Consider the following 14999-nt stretch of genomic DNA (forward strand, 5'->3'; position numbering starts at 1 on the left):
GGTGACCCCCCTCCCCCACCCCAAGCAAAGGAAGGGCGTGTCCCTTCCATTACTTGACTGCGATTTCCGTGACCATGCCTTCAAGCCGGCAAACTGCCAAGCACCTACAGGTGCTGGTCGTATGATTAGAATGTCATCAAAAAGTTGATTTCTTTCACTAATTCCTTTCAAAAAGTCAAACTTGTATATTATGTACATTGCACACAGACTGATATATTTCAAATGTTTATTTCTTTTAATTTTGATGATTATAACTGACAACTAAGGAAAATCCCAAATCCGGTATCTCAGCAAATTTAGAATATTACTTAAGACCAATACAAAGAAAGGATTTTTAGAAATCTTGGCCAACTGAAAACTATAAACATGAAAAGTATGAGCGTGTGCAGCACTCAATACTTAGTTGGGGCTCCTTTTGCCTGAATTACTGCAGCAATGCGGCGTGGCATGGAGTCGATCGGTCTGTGGCACTGCTCAGGTGTTATGAGAGCCCAGGTTGCTCTGATAGTGGCCTTCAGCTCTTCTTAATTGTTGGGTCTGGCATATGGCATCTTCCTCTTCACAATACCCCGTAGATTTTCTATGGGGTTAAGGTCAGGCGAGTTTGCTGGCCAATTAAGAACAGGGATACCATGGTCCTTAAACCGGGTACTGGTAGCTTTGGCACTGTGTGCAGGTGCCAAGTCCTGTTGGGAAATGAAATCTGCATCTCCATAAAGTTGGTCAGCAGCAGGAAGCATGAAGTGCTCTAAAACTTCCTGGTATACGGCTGCGTTGACCTTGGACCTCAGAAAACACAGTGGGCCAACACCAGCAGATGACATGGCACCCCAAACCATCACTGACTGTGGAAACTTTAGGCTGGCCCTCAAGCGACGTGGATTGTGTGCCTCTCCTCTCTTCCTCCAGACTCTGGGACCCCGATTTCCAAAGGAAATGCCAAATTGACTTTCATCAGAGAACGTAACTTTGGACCACTCAGCAGCAGTCCAGTCCTTTTTGTCGAGGCGCCTCTGACGCTGTCTGTTGTTCAAGAGTGGCTTGACACAAGGAACGAGACAGCTGAAAACCATGTCTTGCATACGTCTGTGCGTAGGGGTTCTTGAAGCACTGACTCCAGCTGCAGTCCACTCTTTGTGAATCTCCCCCACATTTTTGAATGGGTTCTGTTTCACAGTCCTCTCCAGGGTGCGGTTATCCCTATTGCTAGTACACTTTTTTTCTACCACATCTTTTCCTTCCCTTCGCCTCTCTATTAATGTGCTTGGACACAGAGCTCTGCGAACAGCCAGCCTCTTTTGCAATGACCTTTTGTGTCTTGGCCTCCTTGTGCAAGGTGTCAGTGGTCGTCTTTTGGACAACTGTCAAGTCAGCAGTCTTCCCCATGACTGTGTAGCCTACAGAACTAGACTGAGAGACCATTTAAAGGCCTTTGCAGGTGTTTTGAGTTAATTAGCTGATAAGAGTGTGTGGCACCAGGTGTCTTCAATATTGAACCTTTTCACAATATTCTAATTTTCTGAGATAGTGACTTTGGGATTTTCCATAGTTGTCAGCTATACTCATCAAAATGAAAAGAAATAAACATGTGAAACCTCTCAGTCTGTGTGTAATGAATGAATATGATATATACAAGTTTCACTTTTTGAAAGGAATTAGTGAAATAAATCAACTTTTTGATGACATTCTAATTATATGACCAGCACCTGTACACGAGCTGCGGTCCTTTAGACCAGTGGTTCCCATCAGTCAGGCGTGTTTGATTAGATGTCTCCCTGATCAAACACACCCGATCCAACTCATCAGCTCGTTGGTAAAGACTCCAAGACCTCAGACGGGCGCATCAGACAAGAGTGACATTCAAGACGTGCAGTGCTGGTTTGGGAACCGCTGCTTTGGAACAACGGCGACCGTTTCATAAGGGTGCGAGACGGTGCCACCCTGCCAGCCACCCCACCGCAGGTACATAGAGACTCCTTGTGAAGCTCCAGCGACATTCCCTCTGCTATTAACCACAACGATTTGCAGTCCCCCAAAAGGGGAAGCACACCGTTCCTGGAGACACTGCAATACCAGGTCGATGCGTGGAGTGGACGGAGCAAGCCCCGGTTCCGGCTCCATGAGCCAAAAATCCATTTAATATGTAGTCCCCAGATAGGGGACGTATCAGATATTAAACTGATAAGAACAGATACTACACTTGATCTTAGCCAAAAGGCCGAGAAGCGATGCCGTTGCCAAGCAGTGGGGGCAGAGCCGGCAAAGGCGACGCCCATCTGGGCCGCGGTGGGTTTCGTACTTTGCCTCTAGGACCACTGCTGTCGATCAGATCGTTTGTTAAATAGTGGAGATGATTTGAAACAACCTGCTTTCGCGAACTGGTCCTAGGTTTTTCCATCGACCTCCACAAAAGCACCGCAGTACAATTCTCTGGACTCCCTAGGTCGTTCTTGATCAGGAGGGGGGAAAAAAAAAAGCTCAACTTTAACATTTGGATAGTGTGACGAGTCCCTCGTTCTTCCTGCTACGGCCGGCCAGTGGGTGTGGCTGGGAGACTCATCAAGTGAACCATGTACACCCGTGCTTCCCTCTATAAAGCTTGGGCTTTGTTTGGCGTGGTGTGTTGCTTGCTCCTGGGTGCTTTGGTTTTGATTTTGGTCTTTGTTTATTTTGAGTTCCTTATTCATTTAAATGTGGTTCTGTCTGATGTTTGGTTATTGATGTGTCTGACAGAAATTGTGTTTGGTTTTGTTGATTTCTGGTTTCATATATTTTCTTATTTATGCTGATAAATCTCTTTTCGTTGCAACCTACCAAGCTGCCTATGTCCTCCGTTTCATTTGTCACGGCTTTGAGCCGGTCGTGACAATAGCGACCACGGGGTCATTTAGAAAACGGCCATGGTCGAGTGCCCCCAAAAGCCTGTCGTCCCTGAAGGAAAACTCAGAACTTTGCGAAACCAGGCGAGCGCACGCAACACCCGATTCCATAAAAGGGGCGTGCAAACACACACGGAGCCACAGACAACGCTACGACTGTTAGAAACCACAGGTTCTCTCGGCACCACCTAATCTTCTTTCAACCAGTATGTCCAGGGGAGAGCGCGAACGCAGTCCCCCACTACCATAAATTATGCAGTCGAGATTCCCACATTTGGGGAATTCGCAGGGGTCAGCACAACCGGAGTGCAATGGCCGAGCCTCGCCCTGGGTGAACCACCTTCCTGATCATGGTGTCTCCCCTGCCAGGTAAGTATGAGTCCCCAGGCCTCCAGTCAGAGGCTACCCTATCCCTCTTTGCCGTCCTCATCAACGGTGACCCCCTCCCCCACCCCAAGCAAAGGAAGGGCGTGTCCCTTCCATTACTTGACTGCGATTTCCGTGACCATGCCTTCAAGCCGGCAAACTGCCAAGCACCTACAGGTGCTGGTCGTATGATTAGAATGTCATCAAAAAGTTGATTTCTTTCACTAATTCCTTTCAAAAAGTCAAACTTGTATATTATGTACATTGCACACAGACTGATATATTTCAAATGTTTATTTCTTTTAATTTTGATGATTATAACTGACAACTAAGGAAAATCCCAAATCCGGTATCTCAGCAAATTTAGAATATTACTTAAGACCAATACAAAGAAAGGATTTTTAGAAATCTTGGCCAACTGAAAACTATAAACATGAAAAGTATGAGCGTGTGCAGCACTCAATACTTAGTTGGGGCTCCTTTTGCCTGAATTACTGCAGCAATGCGGCGTGGCATGGAGTCGATCGGTCTGTGGCACTGCTCAGGTGTTATGAGAGCCCAGGTTGCTCTGATAGTGGCCTTCAGCTCTTCTTAATTGTTGGGTCTGGCATATGGCATCTTCCTCTTCACAATACCCCGTAGATTTTCTATGGGGTTAAGGTCAGGCGAGTTTGCTGGCCAATTAAGAACAGGGATACCATGGTCCTTAAACCGGGTACTGGTAGCTTTGGCACTGTGTGCAGGTGCCAAGTCCTGTTGGGAAATGAAATCTGCATCTCCATAAAGTTGGTCAGCAGCAGGAAGCATGAAGTGCTCTAAAACTTCCTGGTATACGGCTGCGTTGACCTTGGACCTCAGAAAACACAGTGGGCCAACACCAGCAGATGACATGGCACCCCAAACCATCACTGACTGTGGAAACTTTAGGCTGGCCCTCAAGCGACGTGGATTGTGTGCCTCTCCTCTCTTCCTCCAGACTCTGGGACCCCGATTTCCAAAGGAAATGCCAAATTGACTTTCATCAGAGAACGTAACTTTGGACCACTCAGCAGCAGTCCAGTCCTTTTTGTCGAGGCGCCTCTGACGCTGTCTGTTGTTCAAGAGTGGCTTGACACAAGGAACGAGACAGCTGAAAACCATGTCTTGCATACGTCTGTGCGTAGGGGTTCTTGAAGCACTGACTCCAGCTGCAGTCCACTCTTTGTGAATCTCCCCCACATTTTTGAATGGGTTCTGTTTCACAGTCCTCTCCAGGGTGCGGTTATCCCTATTGCTAGTACACTTTTTTCTACCACATCTTTTCCTTCCCTTCGCCTCTCTATTAATGTGCTTGGACACAGAGCTCTGCGAACAGCCAGCCTCTTTTGCAATGACCTTTTGTGTCTTGGCCTCCTTGTGCAAGGTGTCAGTGGTCGTCTTTTGGACAACTGTCAAGTCAGCAGTCTTCCCCATGACTGTGTAGCCTACAGAACTAGACTGAGAGACCATTTAAAGGCCTTTGCAGGTGTTTTGAGTTAATTAGCTGATAAGAGTGTGTGGCACCAGGTGTCTTCAATATTGAACCTTTTCACAATATTCTAATTTTCTGAGATAGTGACTTTGGGATTTTCCATAGTTGTCAGCTATACTCATCAAAATGAAAAGAAATAAACATGTGAAACCTCTCAGTCTGTGTGTAATGAATGAATATGATATATACAAGTTTCACTTTTTGAAAGGAATTAGTGAAATAAATCAACTTTTTGATGACATTCTAATTATATGACCAGCACCTGTACACGAGCTGCGGTCCTTTAGACCAGTGGTTCCCATCAGTCAGGCGTGTTTGATTAGATGTCTCCCTGATCAAACACACCCGATCCAACTCATCAGCTCGTTGGTAAAGACTCCAAGACCTCAGACGGGCGCATCAGACAAGAGTGACATTCAAGACGTGCAGTGCTGGTTTGGGAACCGCTGCTTTGGAACAACGGCGACCGTTTCATAAGGGTGCGAGACGGTGCCACCCTGCCAGCCACCCCACCGCAGGTACATAGAGACTCCTTGTGAAGCTCCAGCGACATTCCCTCTGCTATTAACCACAACGATTTGCAGTCCCCCAAAAGGGGAAGCACACCGTTCCTGGAGACACTGCAATACCAGGTCGATGCGTGGAGTGGACGGAGCAAGCCCCGGTTCCGGCTCCATGAGCCAAAAATCCATTTAATATGTAGTCCCCAGATAGGGGACGTATCAGATATTAAACTGATAAGAACAGATACTACACTTGATCTTAGCCAAAAGGCCGAGAAGCGATGCCGTTGCCAAGCAGTGGGGGCAGAGCCGGCAAAGGCGACGCCCATCTGGGCCGCGGTGGGTTTCGTACTTTGCCTCTAGGACCACTGCTGTCGATCAGATCGTTTGTTAAATAGTGGAGATGATTTGAAACAACCTGCTTTCGCGAACTGGTCCTAGGTTTTTCCATCGACCTCCACAAAAGCACCGCAGTACAATTCTCTGGACTCCCTAGGTCGTTCTTGATCAGGAGGGGGGGAAAAAAAAAAGCTCAACTTTAACATTTGGATAGTGTGACGAGTCCCTCGTTCTTCCTGCTACGGCCGGCCAGTGGGTGTGGCTGGGAGACTCATCAAGTGAACCATGTACACCCGTGCTTCCCTCTATAAAGCTTGGGCTTTGTTTGGCGTGGTGTGTTGCTTGCTCCTGGGTGCTTTGGTTTTGATTTTGGTCTTTGTTTATTTTGAGTTCCTTATTCATTTAAATGTGGTTCTGTCTGATGTTTGGTTATTGATGTGTCTGACAGAAATTGTGTTTGGTTTTGTTGATTTCTGGTTTCATATATTTTCTTATTTATGCTGATAAATCTCTTTTCGTTGCAACCTACCAAGCTGCCTATGTCCTCCGTTTCATTTGTCACGGCTTTGAGCCGGTCGTGACAATAGCGACCACGGGGTCATTTAGAAAACGGCCATGGTCGAGTGCCCCCAAAAGCCTGTCGTCCCTGAAGGAAAACTCAGAACTTTGCGAAACCAGGCGAGCGCACGCAACACCCGATTCCATAAAAGGGGCGTGCAAACACACACGGAGCCACAGACAACGCTACGACTGTTAGAAACCACAGGTTCTCTCGGCACCACCTAATCTTCTTTCAACCAGTATGTCCAGGGGAGAGCGCGAACGCAGTCCCCCACTACCATAAATTATGCAGTCGAGATTCCCACATTTGGGGAATTCGCAGGGGTCAGCACAACCGGAGTGCAATGGCCGAGCCTCGCCCTGGGTGAACCACCTTCCTGATCATGGTGTCTCCCCTGCCAGGTAAGTATGAGTCCCCAGGCCTCCAGTCAGAGGCTACCCTATCCCTCTTTGCCGTCCTCATCAACGGTGACCCCCTCCCCCACCCCAAGCAAAGGAAGGGCGTGTCCCTTCCATTACTTGACTGCGATTTCCGTGACCATGCCTTCAAGCCGGCAAACTGCCAAGCACCTACAGGTGCTGGTCGTATGATTAGAATGTCATCAAAAAGTTGATTTCTTTCACTAATTCCTTTCAAAAAGTCAAACTTGTATATTATGTACATTGCACACAGACTGATATATTTCAAATGTTTATTTCTTTTAATTTTGATGATTATAACTGACAACTAAGGAAAATCCCAAATCCGGTATCTCAGCAAATTTAGAATATTACTTAAGACCAATACAAAGAAAGGATTTTTAGAAATCTTGGCCAACTGAAAACTATAAACATGAAAAGTATGAGCGTGTGCAGCACTCAATACTTAGTTGGGGCTCCTTTTGCCTGAATTACTGCAGCAATGCGGCGTGGCATGGAGTCGATCGGTCTGTGGCACTGCTCAGGTGTTATGAGAGCCCAGGTTGCTCTGATAGTGGCCTTCAGCTCTTCTTAATTGTTGGGTCTGGCATATGGCATCTTCCTCTTCACAATACCCCGTAGATTTTCTATGGGGTTAAGGTCAGGCGAGTTTGCTGGCCAATTAAGAACAGGGATACCATGGTCCTTAAACCGGGTACTGGTAGCTTTGGCACTGTGTGCAGGTGCCAAGTCCTGTTGGGAAATGAAATCTGCATCTCCATAAAGTTGGTCAGCAGCAGGAAGCATGAAGTGCTCTAAAACTTCCTGGTATACGGCTGCGTTGACCTTGGACCTCAGAAAACACAGTGGGCCAACACCAGCAGATGACATGGCACCCCAAACCATCACTGACTGTGGAAACTTTAGGCTGGCCCTCAAGCGACGTGGATTGTGTGCCTCTCCTCTCTTCCTCCAGACTCTGGGACCCCGATTTCCAAAGGAAATGCCAAATTGACTTTCATCAGAGAACGTAACTTTGGACCACTCAGCAGCAGTCCAGTCCTTTTTGTCGAGGCGCCTCTGACGCTGTCTGTTGTTCAAGAGTGGCTTGACACAAGGAACGAGACAGCTGAAAACCATGTCTTGCATACGTCTGTGCGTAGGGGTTCTTGAAGCACTGACTCCAGCTGCAGTCCACTCTTTGTGAATCTCCCCCACATTTTTGAATGGGTTCTGTTTCACAGTCCTCTCCAGGGTGCGGTTATCCCTATTGCTAGTACACTTTTTTTTCTACCACATCTTTTCCTTCCCTTCGCCTCTCTATTAATGTGCTTGGACACAGAGCTCTGCGAACAGCCAGCCTCTTTTGCAATGACCTTTTGTGTCTTGGCCTCCTTGTGCAAGGTGTCAGTGGTCGTCTTTTGGACAACTGTCAAGTCAGCAGTCTTCCCCATGACTGTGTAGCCTACAGAACTAGACTGAGAGACCATTTAAAGGCCTTTGCAGGTGTTTTGAGTTAATTAGCTGATAAGAGTGTGTGGCACCAGGTGTCTTCAATATTGAACCTTTTCACAATATTCTAATTTTCTGAGATAGTGACTTTGGGATTTTCCATAGTTGTCAGCTATACTCATCAAAATGAAAAGAAATAAACATGTGAAACCTCTCAGTCTGTGTGTAATGAATGAATATGATATATACAAGTTTCACTTTTTGAAAGGAATTAGTGAAATAAATCAACTTTTTGATGACATTCTAATTATATGACCAGCACCTGTACACGAGCTGCGGTCCTTTAGACCAGTGGTTCCCATCAGTCAGGCGTGTTTGATTAGATGTCTCCCTGATCAAACACACCCGATCCAACTCATCAGCTCGTTGGTAAAGACTCCAAGACCTCAGACGGGCGCATCAGACAAGAGTGACATTCAAGACGTGCAGTGCTGGTTTGGGAACCGCTGCTTTGGAACAACGGCGACCGTTTCATAAGGGTGCGAGACGGTGCCACCCTGCCAGCCACCCCACCGCAGGTACATAGAGACTCCTTGTGAAGCTCCAGCGACATTCCCTCTGCTATTAACCACAACGATTTGCAGTCCCCCAAAAGGGGAAGCACACCGTTCCTGGAGACACTGCAATACCAGGTCGATGCGTGGAGTGGACGGAGCAAGCCCCGGTTCCGGCTCCATGAGCCAAAAATCCATTTAATATGTAGTCCCCAGATAGGGGACGTATCAGATATTAAACTGATAAGAACAGATTTTTTTTTTTTTTTTGAAAAGTTTTATTGTCACCATTTTCAATCTTTCACTTTTTCACACACATTTTCATTTTCGAGCACACATTTTTTTTTTTTTTTTTTAAAACAAGCAATAATAAGTAACGTCAGCCATTGTGTTTTGTCTTGTTTGTTTCAAGTCCATTTTGTGTGTGTGTTAAAATGTGTGGGCATCTTAAAAGTAAAATACAAAATTTAAAACAAGCATCTCGTTCTTTTTTCTCTAATAAAATCCAATTTCATTTGATAAAACACAATAAAAACAACAATTAATAGCCTTTAAAAGTCCTATGTTGTGCAAAACCGGGGGTGAGTCCTTAGCAAATTAGTCTTCACCCCACTCTCCAGAACAGGCACGTGAGATGCCACTTCATGGGCTCAGCGGAGATCCCCTCTCCTCCGGCCCGCTGGCCCGCTGTTCCCGTAGCCAGATTGGTGAGGGTGCATCTACGGGCGGCCAGGGCTGTTGGCGGCCGGGACCCTCTCCGTGCGACCCCGGCCCCCCCGTCCGAATATCGTCGTCCGGTACCCCTGCAGCATTGATGTTACCTTTAGCTCGCATGCATGGAGGGTCACCGTAACGCCCTTCCCTACCAGCAGGTTTCTGGTGGCCCAGATGGCATCCTTGATGACATTGAGGGTGAGCCAGAGCGAGGTGAATTTCTGTGCCGTCAAGTCCTTCAAGCCCCGGCCCACCCCAAGGATGGCGAGCTGGTACCCGAACTGGGCCCCACCCGCTGGTAGGCACGGGAAATACAGGGGGCCGGTTTTGGCCCACAGGTCCCGCGCAGCGCCGCACTCCCAGAGCAGGTGGTGGACGGTCTCCGGGGAATTGCAGCCGGACCGAGGGCAGGTGGGGTTTTTGGCCATGCTTCTGGAGTGCATAACTGCCCTGACCGGGAGGATCTCATGAGCCACCATCCACGATAAGTCCTTGTGCCTGTTCTGGAGAGCGGGGTGAGCAGCGTTCCTCCAAACTTGTTTGGCCTCACGTAATGTGAGGCCTGGAACTGGACTCACCGGTTCCCGGTCCTGCACAAGAGAGACAAGATGCTTGTGATTAGTTAAAATGGTGACATCTTCACTTTCTAAAAAGTATTTCTTTAAAAACTTTTTTATAAAACTGTACTCTTTAGGCAAGTTAAAAGACACTGGGGTTTTCAAGTCCACTGGTAAAATTTTCAATGTTCTTAGGTAAGACCCCATCCAAAATCGCGCCATTGCAGCCGTCTTGTTTTCTTTGGATGGGGTCATGGCATAACTAATGTGCAGGGCGGTGAAGCGGCTGCCTAAAAACAGGTGGGGGTCTGGGAGGCCTTTTCCACCATTCTCCGGCCTTTTCTTCACGATCTCCCTCTTCAGGCGCTCCCACTTAGACCCCCACAGGAAATAAAACACCGCCCTCTCCAGCTCCGCAAGGAATCGCCGAGGGGGACTAAAAACAGAACAGACAAGTAAAATTAGAGGTAAAATCACAGATTTAAAAATTAAAACCTTGCCCTCAAACGTCAACTGTCTTAGTCCCCAAAACCCCAGTCTTTGCCTAACTTTCCCTAACATGTCAGTCCAGTTTCCCCGTCCTCCACCCTCGCTGTCAAATTTTACTCCTAAAACTTTAAAATCGTTGTCTTTAAAAGTCAAGTCGAGTTCACCTGTGTCTATGTCTCCCCACGGCCCGAAGAGCTGGGCCTCGGACTTGTTCCTGTTAAGCTTAGCGCCCGAGGCCCGACCGTACCAGTCAGTCAAGTCCAAAGCTCTTCGTATGGATAAAACGTCCGTGGCTAAAAGAGTTACGTCGTCCATGTATAAAACACAGGTCGCCGTCAGTCCACCCGTCCCAGGCACGTCCAGTCCTTTGATCCATTTATCCCTTCTCAAGATCTGTGCCAGTGGCTCAATACAAGCCACATACAAAAGAGGAGATAAAGGACATCCTTGACGGACACCACTGTGGATATTCACAGATTTGGAAAGATGCCCGTTTACAAGGATTTTGCTGACTGTTCCCTTGTACAGCAGTCCCACCCAGGCTATAAATCTCTCTGGAAACCCCATTTTTTGCAGTACCTGAAAAAGGTACTGGTGCGAGACTCGGTCAAATGCTTTTTCAAAGTCTAAATTTAGCACCACTAGCCGAATATTTCTGTCTCTCGCATAACAGATGGAGTCTCTAATCAACACTAGGCTGTCTGTTATCTTCCTCCCTGGTACGGCACAGGCTTGATCCGGGTGGATCACGTCTTCTAAAACAGTCGACATTCGTTTGGCTAAAATTTTACTAAAAAGTTTGCAGTCAACATTTAAAAGAGAAATAGGTCGCCAATTCTTTAAGTCAGTCTTGTCTCCTTTTTTTCCCAGAAGCGTCACTATCCCTATTCTAAAGCTGTCAGGGAGTCTGTCGAGTGTGTCAAACTCTTTAAAAACTGTGAGTAAGTCGTGTGCTAAAATATCCCAAAACGTCACATAAAACTCTAGGGGTAGTCCGTCTAGTCCTGGGGATTTTCCCCGCTTAAAACCTCTAAGAGCTTCTTGCATTTCTAAAATAGTAAAATCTTGGGATAAAAGCGTGTGTTGTCCCTCCAACTTTTTCTCTATAAAAGACAACACTTCTTTTAAAATCTCACTGTTTGTTCCCTTAATACTGTATAAGTCCTCATAAAATGTTTCTATTTCATTTAAAATTTCCTTTGTCGTGTTTGACTCCCTCCCTCCTGTTTTTAAAGTTGTGATTGCCCCTCCCCGCGTTATGACCTTTTTAAAAAAGTACCTGGTACATTTTTCACCTTCCTCAATATCTCTTTCTTTACTTCTTAAAATAATTCCTTTGTTTTTTATTGTAGAACAGGTTGACATTTCTCTTTTTACTTCTTTTATTTCTTCACTAAAATCAAAACCATTATTAAAAAGATTAAAATACCTCTGTAATCGCTTCTGCAGCCCCATCATGCGGTTTTCTTCCTTTTTCTTTTTTTCCTTCCCTATCTTACTAAAAAACTCTTTTGTCCGTCCTTTAACCATCTCCCACCATTGTGCTCGTGTCTCATAGAAGTCTTGGAGAGTTTGCCATTGGCTAAACTGCTCCCTGTATTTTCTAACTACCTCCTCATCCTCTAACAGGGAGCAGTTTAGCTTCCACAAACCTCCACCTACCGTCACACCAACAGGAAGTGATAGAGTGCAGGACAGCATGGAGTGATCTGAAAAAAAGAGGGGGGTTAATCTAGCATCGGTTGGCGGGAAGTCACGTGTAAAAACATAGTCTATTCGAGAGGCTCTGGTACCATCACCATTAAACCAGGTGTAGCCCGCCTCTCTTTGATGCATTGTTCTAAAACAGTCAACTAATTTAAAATCTTTGACTAAACCTTGTAATAAAACCGATGTCTTGTCCACCCTAAAATCCTCTGTTGCCCTTTTCCTGTCTTTCTGAGTTAAAACACAATTAAAATCCCCTGCCACAACTAAGGGGACTCTGCCTAGCATGTGGGGCTGCAAGTCTTCTAAAAGTTCATACCTCTCGTTTTTTTCTGTAAAACCATATACATTAAGAACATTAAAATCTCTACCTAAAAAAGTCAGTTTTGCAAGAGTTGCCCGCCCGTCTCTCACCACTGTGCTACCCTTCACCAAGATATGGGGGTTATTAATTAAAATTGCAACACCATCGTTCTTGTTAGAATTTGACCCACTCCAAATGGAAGGGCCTTGAGTCCACAACTCCTCCCACCTCCTGTAACTTGTTAAAAAAGGTAAAGCACATTCTTGTAATAAAACGACATCTGACTTAAAAGACTTTAAAAAGGATAAAATGCTCTGTGCTCGTAAGATGGACTTCACACTTCTCACATTGATAGTGGAGAAAGTGAGTGCCATGAGCAGAATTAAAAGGTATGAACTTATCTTTTGTCTTGAGATTAAAAGGGAAACAGAATTACAGAGGCAGACATTAAAAACGGATTAAAATCATGTGTTGAACTGTGTCACTAGCTCCTATCTTAACCCAGGGGGCCCGGGATCAGGAGGGCAAGTGCCTGATTCCTCAAGAGCCACAGAGGGAAACTCTTGTGACTCTTTCGGTGTCGATGTTCTTAGCTTTATGTGCAAAAAGGACACTTCATTGGGGGATTCTGAGGGCCACATACGATCCAGATCTTCCGAGGGGGAACTATCTGGATGATGCGTTACCCTCAGCTTTTTCTCCTTTTCAAATAATGGAGATCCCGCAGGCCTTTTCTGCACCTGAGCATTTGGGAGTGTACAATCAGTCTCACTCCCACTTGAAACAGTTTGGAGGGAGGAATCGGTCTCCTCCTCACTCTCTGTTTCTTGGACTTTTCTGTCAGGGGAGGAGGGGACTTCCTCTCCCACCATGTCTGACTTTGCCTCTTTGGCCGCCCCACTTCCTCCTTCCTGTCCAGTCCCTGAGGTTGGCTGGAAATTCAAATTTCCCGCCAAAACCTCAGGCCCCGCCTCCTTGTCTCTTTGTTCCTCCATTTCCTCTTTTTGTGGGGCGGCCATCTTGTTTCCTTTCAACTTGTTGGCAAAACTCTTAGGGCAGTCTCTGTAGAGATGGTTTGTTTCTCCACAAAGATTGCACCGTCTGCCATTGGTACAATCATCAAAACTGTGACCAATTTCTCTACACTTCCCACATACTAACTCTTGGCATGCTTCAGCGAGATGCCCAACTCTGCCACACTTCCTGCACAGTTTAGGCATTCCTTGATAATGTATGTAGCCTCTGTTCTCTCCAAGCACAATCATGGAAGGCAGATGTTTCAGGCCCTGGTAGCCCCCAGCGTCTTCCCATTGTTTAATGGGAATTCGCCAGGAGCATGTCCAGATGCCATCTTCATCTAACACTTTGACAGGCTGGCCTCGAACAGTGCAAAATCTACCCAACCAGACACAAATATCATCTCCAGTCACTGTTTCATTAAACATCCTGACAATCACAGTTTTAAGTGTGTTATCCGATAGTTTCTCCACAGTGAACATGGAGAACTGGGCTTTAACTGAATCAAACCTTTGCCAAAAGTCATTAAGAAGGGCAGCAGTTTTAAAACTTACATCAAATCCTTTGTTCTGAGGCAGAGTCATCAAACAATTTAAATCATCACATTTAAAAGCTAAGGTCTTTTGGATCAGCTTCCTGGAAAAGTCCATGCGGGACATTCCCAGGAGCTTCCCCTCAACCTCCCTAAATAAAAGCGAACGCTGTGGTGCCTCCGCACGCCGGCACGGGCAGCCGACATGATGGAGACACCAACAGCCTAAAAACCTTAAAACAACAATAAATACAACAATAAATAACCAAATAAATAACTAAAAGACCTTACCTTAAAACTTGTTGGAGCTTGAAGCAGCAGATTTCAATATACCTCTCAAAAGTTGTGCGACTCGGGATATAAAAGATCTCGAGCCAAGTAACCTCCAAGAGGCGATCGCAGTCTCAACCGTCCAACCAGACACTTGATCTTAGCCAAAAGGCCGAGAAGCGATGCCGTTGCCAAGCAGTGGGGGCAGAGCCGGCAAAGGCGACGCCCATCTGGGCCGCGGTGGGTTTCGTACTTTGCCTCTAGGACCACTGCTGTCGATCAGATCGTTTGTTAAATAGTGGAGATGATTTGAAACAACCTGCTTTCGCGAACTGGTCCTAGGTTTTTCCATCGACCTCCACAAAAGCACCGCAGTACAATTCTCTGGACTCCCTAGGTCGTTCTTGATCAGGAGGGGGGAAAAAAAAAGCTCAACTTTAACATTTGGATAGTGTGACGAGTCCCTCGTTCTTCCTGCTACGGCCGGCCAGTGGGTGTGGCTGGGAGACTCATCAAGTGAACCATGTACACCCGTGCTTCCCTCTATAAAGCTTGGGCTTTGTTTGGCGTGGTGTGTTGCTTGCTCCTGGGTGCTTTGGTTTTGATTTTGGTCTTTGTTTATTTTGAGTTCCTTATTCATTTAAATGTGGTTCTGTCTGATGTTTGGTTATTGATGTGTCTGACAGAAATTGTGTTTGGTTTTGTTGATTTCTTGTTTCATATATTTTCTTATTTATGCTGATAAATCTCTTTTCGTTGCAACCTACCAAGCTGCCTATGTCCTCCGTTTCATTTGTCACGGCTTTGAGCCGGTCGTGACAATAGCGACCACGGGGTCATTTAGAA

The 14999-nt window shown here is 46.2% G+C and overlaps 4 non-coding genes and 1 pseudogene across 4 annotated transcripts; all 5 read right to left on the reverse strand.

Annotated features, from left to right (window-relative positions):
- Positions 1-2039: 2039 nt before the first annotated feature.
- Positions 2040-2230, reverse strand: LOC137010100 (U2 spliceosomal RNA). Its single transcript, XR_010893178.1, has one exon. It is a non-coding gene; the product is annotated as a U2 spliceosomal RNA (small nuclear RNA).
- An 862-nt stretch (positions 2231-3092) lies between these two features.
- Positions 3093-3256, reverse strand: LOC137009905 (U1 spliceosomal RNA). Its single transcript, XR_010892993.1, has one exon. It is a non-coding gene; the product is annotated as a U1 spliceosomal RNA (small nuclear RNA).
- Positions 3257-5350: 2094 nt separating this feature from the next.
- On the reverse strand, positions 5351-5541 carry LOC137010101 (U2 spliceosomal RNA). Its single transcript, XR_010893179.1, has one exon. It is a non-coding gene; the product is annotated as a U2 spliceosomal RNA (small nuclear RNA).
- An 863-nt stretch (positions 5542-6404) lies between these two features.
- Positions 6405-6568, reverse strand: LOC137009906 (U1 spliceosomal RNA). Its single transcript, XR_010892994.1, has one exon. It is a non-coding gene; the product is annotated as a U1 spliceosomal RNA (small nuclear RNA).
- A 2096-nt stretch (positions 6569-8664) lies between these two features.
- LOC137010216 (U2 spliceosomal RNA) lies at positions 8665-8843 on the reverse strand (annotated as a pseudogene).
- Positions 8844-14999: the final 6156 nt, after the last annotated feature.

The sequence above is a fragment of the Chanodichthys erythropterus genome, chromosome 20, assembly GCF_024489055.1.
Source record: "Chanodichthys erythropterus isolate Z2021 chromosome 20, ASM2448905v1, whole genome shotgun sequence".
In the NCBI taxonomy this organism is placed as follows: Eukaryota; Metazoa; Chordata; class Actinopteri; order Cypriniformes; family Xenocyprididae; genus Chanodichthys; species Chanodichthys erythropterus.